Genomic DNA, 10,068 nt, shown 5'->3' with positions numbered 1-10,068 from the left:
TCTTTGATTTCCTCCCACATCCACAAAGTTTTGCATAGGAATGCAAGAGGCTGCAGAGCATAGTAGACACAGCCCAGTTCATCACGGGCACAGTCCTCCCCATCATTGACAGCATCTACAGGAGGTGCTGCCTCAAGAAGGCGGCATCTATCATCAAGGATCCCCACCATCTGGGCCATGCCCTCTTCTTGGTGCTGCTGTTAGGCAGGAGGTACAGAAGCCTGAAGTCCCTCACTACCAGATTCAGGAACAGCTACTTTCCTACAACTATGGGGTTCTTGAACCAACCTGCACAACCCTAATCCTACCTCAGCAACGGAACACTACTGTTCACCTTTTGCACTAACACGGACTTGTCTCTGATTGTGGTTTTTTTTTGCATGTGTCTTTTTCTTCATGTCTTGTATAATTTATGTTCTGACTCTACATACGTACCTGTGATGCTGCTGCAAGTTTTTCATTGTATCTGTAGCTCACTTTATTTGTGCATTTGACAATAAACTTGACTCGACTTATACTGTTCTACAGGTTAACTTGTTTCTATAAATTACCCTATAGGTGAGTGACAGAAGAATCAGAGGATGTTAATGGGTATGTGAGGGAAAATAGATAACTGGGAAATGGGAATGATGAGATTCCTCCAAGAGTCGGCATTGACTCAATGGACTGAGTGGTCTCCTGCAATGTCATAAGAAAACATAAAATATAAAGTAGTCTTGCACTTGATATTTTCAAAGTGCCAAGACAAAAAGGAAGGTCTTCTAAAGATAACTCCTTGTCCAGTATCAATGCATTTATGTTCACATATACACATACCAGACCCAATTATGTGATCTCTGTGGTCTGTGATCCCAGTACTTGTCTGCTTGTTGCCTACTGTAACTCACATACCCATCCTTTCACTGAAGTGAGCCTGGATATGTAAGCAGCAAATTTCAAAACACAACTTTAGGACCGTGATGGCCTATGCCCCACACTCCCGACATTAGCACAGGAAATCATTGAAATCCTATTAAGATCACTTTACCTGCAAGATGGCAGACAGCTTCACCGAGGATAATTATTACCCAGGAATTGCTGACATGGTGCAACTAGGCCAAAAGAACAGAATGTTCCGTGTTTTGTAAACTTGAGCGTTATGAGGGAGAGGATTGATGCTGGTAGCAAAATAACAGGAAACTGTAAGAAAGAACCAGACTGGGAAGTGAAAAGGAATAAACTATGATTAAGCTGTGACTACACTCATCTGGCTCTGCTGGGCAGGTTGAAGGATACACCTACCTGATGTCAGATATCCTCCCCAAAAAAACACTCTACTCTGAGCTCTGTCACAGCAGGAGATTACCAGAGGACAGAGAAAATGCTTCAAGGGTGTTCTCAAAGCCTTCTTGAGAAAATGTAACAACCTTCCAACTCATGGGAATCCCTGTCCCGGACCGCTCAAAATGGAGTCAAAGCATCCAGGAAGAGCCAAGTTACTTTCATCAAGAACATGCAAAGAACAAGTGTGAGTGGCAGCGGAGTACAGCAGCCCTGAAATTACCCAAGCACCTCTGGTAGTCTGCTGATCCCACATTGGTCTTACCAGGCACCTCAGAGCCCACAGAACTGGAGGGAAAGCAAAATTATCCTGAAACCAAAATGACTGTCTGAGAAGAAGATGATTGGATTAACAACCACAGCTAGACTCAACTGATAAAGTTAGCATTCGTCAATGTGGATTGCAAAACAATACCAAGCCCTTTATGTATAATCAGTCGTGTGTGCTCTAGAAGGCTTCGAAAATTGGTCTATATCATGGCTGATTTAGAGCTTGGGTGCATCTTTTGCAAAGGCTGATCACCATTGAGGACATCATTTCATAGCAATAACAATTGTCTTTAAGTTTGTGAACATAATCTTATTTTAAATGTCATACATTTACAAGAAAATAGCTTTGAATGGAGACTATTCTTTCCAGCTTTTATGTTGGTTACACAGAGCACAGAGCACCATGTGTAAGACTAACACTGTGTGAACTCTGGCTTGCATATGTCCCCTTTGACCCTCACCAATTTTTATCAATGCATCATAGAAAGTATCCTATCTGATGTATCACGGCTTGGTATGGCAACTGCTCTGTCCAAGACCACAAGAAACTGCAGGGTTGTGGACACAGCTCAGCATATCACTGAAACCAGCCTCCCCTCCATGGATTCTGTCTGTACTTCTCGCTTCCTTGGTAAAGCAGCCAACATAATCATAGAGCTCACCCCCAGGAATATTCCCTCTTCTCCCCTCTCCCATTGGGCAGAAGATACAAAAGTCTGAAAGCACGTACCACAAGGCTCAAGGACAGCTTCTATCCCACTTTGATAAGACTATTGAACGGTTCCCTTATACAATAAGATGGACTCTTGACCCCACAATCTACCTTGTTTGACCTTGCACCTTATTGTCTACCTGCAGTGCACTTCCCTGTAGCTGTGACACTTTACTCTGTATTGTGTTATTGTTTTACCTTGTACTGCCTCAATGCACTGTGTAATGAATTGATCTGTATGAACAGAATGCAAGACAAGTTTTTCATTGTACCTTGGTACAAGTGACATTAATAAACCAATTCCAATTCTCTCTGTGAAGAGTCCCAAAAGCTTCCCATCAAGCTTTGGGATGGTATGTTAGCAACAGACCCCCTTCCTGTCACGGATATATAAGCAAGGACAATGCTAACTTTGGAAGAATAGGATGGAAGTCCAGTAGGGGAGCACTCATTGCAACTGCCCACTAAGCCAATTTCTGCTGGGCAGGAAGTAGTGGGATGGTGGGGGTGTATAGAAGGCCCTAAATGGAAGGTTCTAAACTGACTCCATGCCCAGAGAAGGGGATCAAGAATGACATAGTGATATGGGGATAATCCCACCAGAACTGTGTTTGCAGCAGGAGGCGAACCTTTTATTCATCCCACTGTGGCCTTTGCATGCTGCAAGATCCTGCTGACGCTGACTTGTGAGCAAATGTTTTATTTATTGGTTCATAGGATGTGGGCATTGCGAGAAGTGCTGGTAAATGTTGTTAAGGGTCTTGCCATTAACGGTGTGCTGTCCCTTTACATTTGATCTCCCGAAGTGCAACACTTCACATTTGGCCGGGTTAAACTCCATTTGCCATTTCTCTGCCCATATCTGCAACTGATCTATATCCCGCTGTATCCTCTGGCAGTCTTCTATGCTATCCACAACACCATCAATATTCGTATTGTCTGCAAACTTACTAACGCACCCATCCACATTTTCATCCAGGTCATTTACATATATCACAAACCATTAGTGAACCAGATGGATTTCATGTGATCACCATTACTGAGAATAGCTTGAATTTCAGATTGAATTAATTACTTGAATTTATATTTCTCAGCTCCATGTTGGCATTCAAATTCAAGTCTCTGACTAAATGGTCCAGAACTCTGACTGCTTGACCAGTAATTTAGCCACTATACTGCAGTACTCTGTATGTGGCCGTCCCTGGAATGAGATGTGTTTTGGTGGATGGGCACGAAGGAAAGAGGTTGGGGAGGGGCAGCAGCTAAATTTCTCTCTGTACTTTGAAATTCTTCATGTAGAGCAAGGTGGCAAAAGGTTAATTTAAGGTTTTGTCTAGGTTAAGATCACAGGCTTGGACTTTGAGCCTGTGACCTTCTGTTTAACATCGCAGCAGGTGGTGCTGTTATCCAGTAGTCTGTTAGAATGCGAGACTAACTGGATTTAAAACAACTGCTTAAGGACAGCACAGTAGTACAGCTAGCAGAATTACTCCCTCATAGCACCAGAAACCTGGGTTCAACCCTAACTTCGCGTGCTGTCTGTGTGGAGTTTGCACGTTCTCCCTGTGGCCGTGTGGGTTTTCTCCCACATCCCAAGGATATGTGAGTTGATAGATTATTTGGCTACTGTAAATTGTCCTCAGTGTGCAGGTGAGTGGTAGAATCTGGGAGAAGTTACTAAGAGTGCGGGGAGAATAAAAATTGTGATTAATGTAGGATTAGTGTACATGGGTTGTTGATAGTTGTTGTGGATTTGGACTTGGTATTAACATGCTGTAGAGTCATAAAGTTGTACAACACAGAAACGGGCCCTTTGGCGCACTATGTCCATGCTGACCTTGTTGCCATCTGCACCAATCCTATTTTGTCTGTATTCTTTTATGCCTTGTCTATTTAAGAACCTGTCCAAATGTCTCTTGAATTGTATCTGACTCCACCACCTCTTCTGGCAGTGAGTTCTAGATATCAACCATTCTTTGGGTAAAAAACTTTCTTCACTGTAATTGGCTGATCTTGCCAATGAACACCTGCTCGCCGCTGTCTCTAATGTTCTGGGATACACACCTGTATAGTCTGTGAAGACAAAAATACTGTGCTAATTTATGGAAAGAAAAATTTGCTCTAATTCTCTTAACTATACCCGGATTATTTGGAGTTCGAAAGTGCCTGCCCCTTTAAAAGAAAGCATAGAGTCGAGGCTTATCTGCCACTCAGCTAGGATGATGTGTTTGTGGAAAAGGCCTCACAGCTCAACAACTGGAGGAAGGAAGCTGTCAGGAAGCAGACCATTAATCTCATAACTGAACTACAACTTTGTGTTGACAATTCATCTTTGGAGGGGGAGGAACTTGGTCACCCATTACACACCCTCCATTTCTTACAGCTCAATCTGCCCTTTGTGCATTGACTCTTTCTCATTCAAGTCCATACATCACTTCTCCTTGATGATAGGATTATACCCCATTAAACTGCACTTTCCATTATGTTAACTGCAGGTAGGAATCATTTTTTATGGCAATAATGTTATTTGCCCTTACATGGATGGGAAACTTGAATAAGTCGGCAGCCAGGATGAGAGATAGGAACAGCCGAGAGAGGATCAGCACATATAACACAATGAAAGAGTTCATCTGTACCAGGGACAAAGGAGTGCAATCCAAAAGGAGAGACTTGTTTATATTTCAAGATGCAGTCATCGCTGTGAAGGCCAGCACTTATTGCCCATCCCTAAATGCCCTTGAGAAGGTGGGACTGAACCGCCTTCCTAAATTACTGCAGTCCTTCTGGTGAAGGTACTTCCATGGTGCTATTGGGTACAGATTTATTAGACCGAGTGACAATGAAGGACTATTTCCAAGTCAGGATGGTGCTCAGCTTGGAGGGGAATCTGTAGATGGTGGTATTCCCATGTGCATGCTGCCTTTGAGCCTTTTGGTGGTAGAGGTTGTGGGCCTGAGAGGTTGGAGCAGCCAATGTGAGTAATTGCAGTGCATCTTGTTGATGGTACAAGATGCAGCTGCTGTTTGTTGGTACTGGAGGGAATGAACATTTAGGGTGGTGGGTGGGCTACAATGAAGCAGGCTGCTCTGTCCTCGATGATGTGGAGCTTCTTGACAGTTGAACCTGCACTCATTCAGGTAAGTGGCAATTATTCCATCACAATCCTGTGCCTGGTAGATGATAGAAAGTCTTTGGTGCATCAAGAGCTGAGGCACTTGCCACAGGATGCCCAACCTTTGATCCCCTCTTACAATCATTACATTTCTGCGGCAGCTCCAGCAGGGTTTCCGGTCACTGGTAACAGACCCCCAGGATCATGGGGGACTGGGTGATAGTGATGTCATTAAATATAAGTTGTTAGAATCTCTTGTTTGAGATGGTCTTTGCCTGCCAATTTTGTGATATGAATGTTACTTGCTGTCTATCAACCTGAACCTTTATATTATCTACATATTAACACCCAAACATCCAAACTAGCATCAGGAGTAGGCCACTCAGCCCTTCAAGCCTGTTCTAGTATTTAAGAAGATTGTGGATGATTGGATTCTAATCTGAACTCCACATTCCCATCTACCCATGGTACCCTTTCACCTCCCCCCCCCCCTTTTGCTTATCCAAAAACCTTAAGGCTGGGGTACAATATTCAAAGTCTTTGCTTCCACTGCCCTTTGATGAACAGAGTTTCAAATTCTCACAACTCTCTGAGAGCAAAAAAAAATTGCCTCTCTATAAAGAACAACTCCTTATTTGTAAACATTGATCCCTGGTTCTATATTCTCTCACAAGAGGAAATAGCCTCTCTACATCCACTCTGTAAAGACCTTTGGGACATAAATGTTTTAATCAAGTCCCCTCTTACTTTCCTAAACTCCAGTGGATACAAGTTTGCTTGTCTAACCATCCATTCCAGATATTAACCTAGAAAACTTTATTTTAATTGCTTTGAATGCTTCAACATCCTTCCTTAAATAAGGGGACCAAAACTGTACCAACACTCTGGGTGAGGTTATACTAATGCCCTATATAACTGAAGCAGAACTTCGCCTCCTCTACTGCCATGTTGAGGCCGGGCACAGGTTGGAGGAACACCTCATATTCCGCCTTGTGAGTCACCAACCTGATGTCCTTAACATCGATTTCTCTAACTTCTGGTAACCCCACCCATTCTATTTCTCCCCCACACCCCCCCCAATCCTTTGCTTTCCCTTATTCCTATGGCTCCCTTCCCCTGCCCTTGATGACCTGCCCATCTCCTCTCCTCCCCTCCCCCATCCTTTATTCCATGGTCCACTGCCATCTCCTACCAGATTCCTTCTTCTTCAATCCTTGGCCTCTTCTACCTATCACCTCTCAGCTAATTACATCTTTCCCCTCCCCTATCCATGACCATCCCCCCCTCACCTGGACTCGCCTATCGCCTGAACTCACCTATCCCTGCCCGCATGTGCTCCTCCCCCTCCCCCCACCTTCTTATTCTGGCTTCTGCCCTCTTCCTTTCCAGTCCTGATGAAGGATCTCAGCCCAAAACTTCAAATGTTTACTTCCCTCCATGGATGCTGCCTGACCTGCTGCATTCCTCCAGCACTGTTTGTGTATTGCTCCAGATTCCAACATCTGCAGAATTTCTTGTGTCTTCCCTACTTTGTAACCGGTTCCCCCGGCAATAAACAATAACATCCCTTTTGATTTCCTATCACTTGCTGTTTCTGCACACTAAACTTCTGTGAATCATGCACTAGGACTAGTTCCTGGGATGAGAGTCTACAGTTACGAGGATAGGTTAGAGAAGCTGGGACAGTAGAGAACGGAAGATGAGGGGTACTTCCAGCATTTTGTTTCAGATTTCCAACAACTGCTATGTTCTGCCTCTCACAGTTCCAGCAAGTTATTTTATAGTTTTCCATCTAACTGTCCTCATTCATCTATATTCACTAGATGGCTCTGAAAGTGTTGTATCTCCTAGACAACCTTCTCCAGGCCTCATATTTGGAAAGAAGTCTGAAGACAATCTCTGTCACAGACACTCCCTTTGTTCTCTCCACCCCTTCCCCTGTCTGCAACTTAAGACATTCTTGTTTTCTCATTTTTCCAGTTCTGATGAAGTTACATTGCTAGCGCGTCATGGAAGCCTCCCCTCCTTAACTCTGCCTTTACCTCTCGCTACCTTGGTGTAGCAGCCAGCATAATCTGTCCGAGACTACATGAAACTGCAGAGAGTTGTGGACACCGCTCAGCATATCACGAAACCAGCTTCCCCTCCTTGGACTCTTTACCTCTCATTGTCTTGGTGTAGCAGCCAGCATAATCTGTCCGAGACTACAAGAAACTGCAGAGAGTTGTGGACACCGCTCAGCATATCACGGAAACTAGCTTCCCCTCTTTGGACTCTTTACCTCTCATTGTCTTGGTGTAGCAGCCAGCATAATCAAAGACCCCACCCACCCAGGTCATTCTCTCTTCTCTTCCATCAGGTAGTAGATACAGGAGCCTGAGGGCACGTAACACCAGGCTTAAGGACAGCTCCTATTCCACTGTGATAAGACTATTGGATGGTTTCCTTATACAATGAGATGGACTCTGACCTCACAATCTACCTTGTTGTGACCTTGCACCTTATTGTCTATTTGCACTGCATTTTCTCTATAGCTGTGACAGTTTACTCTGTACTGTTATTGTTTTTACCTGTACTACCTCAATGCACTCTGTACTAACTCAACGTACCTGCACTGTGTAATGAATTGACCTGTACGATCAGTATGCAAGACAAGCTTTTCACTGTACCTCAGTACAAGTGACAATAATAAACCAATACCGATACTTTGTTTGTCTCTTTGTTTGATGCTGTCTGACCCGCTGAGTAGTTCCAGCATTTCTTGTTTGTTTTACACCCAGGTTTCCTCAATTCTTGCCTCAGTATGTCCCCTGTGATACTTGGTAAATTAACAAAAAAAAGACTAATAATAAAAAATATTTACACTGTACAGTACAGGATTTCTTACTGTGACTTCCTTTATGGCAATTAGTAGCTTCAGGAGGCTTCCACGCTGAAGTATCAACAACAAAACAAGCAGTTGGTCATATGCCCCCATTCTTAAAGTTGGATTAACTAATATTGCAAATGTTACAGTTCTGATGGAAGATCATCAACTTGAAACGTTAACCCCTTTCCTGTATCCATAGATGTTGCCCGACCTGCTGAATATTTCAGGTATTCTCTGCTTTATCATGTGAATTACTTCAGGTGCCAGAGAAGAAGGGCACACTGTATACGTAGCTCATCTTTGAGGTTTACTTCTCAATCCCTGCACCTCAGTGGGAAAGAGTCCCCCCTCCTACCCCTGCATTTCCCCCCACCAAAAAAATTTCTTACACTGAATATTGAGAGCAGCAGGGCAACTTGGTAAACTGGAGTTAAATGTCAACCAATCTAAGGCTGTAATCTCTTTTACACTCAGGTTGGTGTTTGAATGGGTTGTAGACTGTCTTCAAAAAGATTTTTTCCAGACTTCTATTCAAACATGACATTTGGAGGGGGTTACCTGCACAATCTGAAGTTGCAAAGACACAACAAAGTGCAGTGATAAAACATACTGACCCTCACTCTGGGACAGGTCCCAGACATACTGACCATCACCGAGGGAAGGTTCTTGTGCACACTTATACCCACTGGGCCATGGGACCTACACACTGAATCCTACTGGGGAACAGGTTCCACATACACTGAATCTTGTTTTACCATTTGTCAGAAATGGTTTATAGAAGGCGAAGGTTGTGAAATAATCTAGAATAATTGACTCATTTCTGAAGAGTCTATAGGAACACAGGGTCCTGGGTGAACATGTCCATAGATCCTTGAAAGTAGAAAGGAATGTTGAGGGAGTGACAAGTTAACTATATGGGATTTATAAATAGAAGTAAGTTACTTTGAACCTATAAACACAGATTAGGTCACAAATGGAATACTGCATCCAATCCTGATAAACCAACTTTAGGAACAACGTAACTGTCGAAGAGCGGGCAGATTTACTGGAATGGTTATAGGAATGAAGACTTGTAGAGACAAGGTTAGACTGAGAGACTGGGATTCTTCTCCTTGGAGCAGAGAAAGTAGGGAGGAGATTTGATCGAGGTGAACAAGATTATAATTGGTTTGGATAGGGTAAACAGAGATAAGCTATTCCCAATAGAAGATCCTACTAGGACCAGGAGACACAAATCTAAAATTTGGGGAAAAATGTCCCGGCGATTGTGACAATAACATCTTTTTACTCAACGGGGAATCGTGATCTGTAATTTGTTCTCTGTGAGACCAGTGGAAACAGAATCAGCTTGTCCATCAAATAGGCACTGAAGAGAGAATAATTTGTAGAGCCATGGGAAAGAGGAGGGGACTGGAATTGACTGGATTGCTCAGCCGGGAGCAGGCAAAAGCCCAAATCCCTTTTTTCTGTGCTGTAAAAATTCAATGATTATTTTTAGGTTATCTGTCCTAATTTCCCTTTGTTTTGATAACAGACTTGTGAAGTGCAATGTGACCTGTTAGAGGTGCCATATAAATTCACATTGTTGTAATTATGTGGCACCAATTGCTCATGTCTGGAAATCAGTGCCTGAAATGAAGGCGAGATAAAATGGGTCTGAATCAAAGTTAAATAAGGCAGATGATGTTTGTTCCATGCACATTATTTCTGGTGATTGAATAAATGAATTTATTGAACATCAAGAAAAATAATTCTGTTTACATTAAACTGAGATGCAGACAGTGG

The sequence above is a fragment of the Pristis pectinata genome, chromosome 3, assembly GCF_009764475.1.
Source record: "Pristis pectinata isolate sPriPec2 chromosome 3, sPriPec2.1.pri, whole genome shotgun sequence".
Lineage (NCBI taxonomy): Eukaryota > Metazoa > Chordata > Chondrichthyes > Rhinopristiformes > Pristidae > Pristis > Pristis pectinata.
This window is presented reverse-complemented; position numbering follows the sequence as displayed.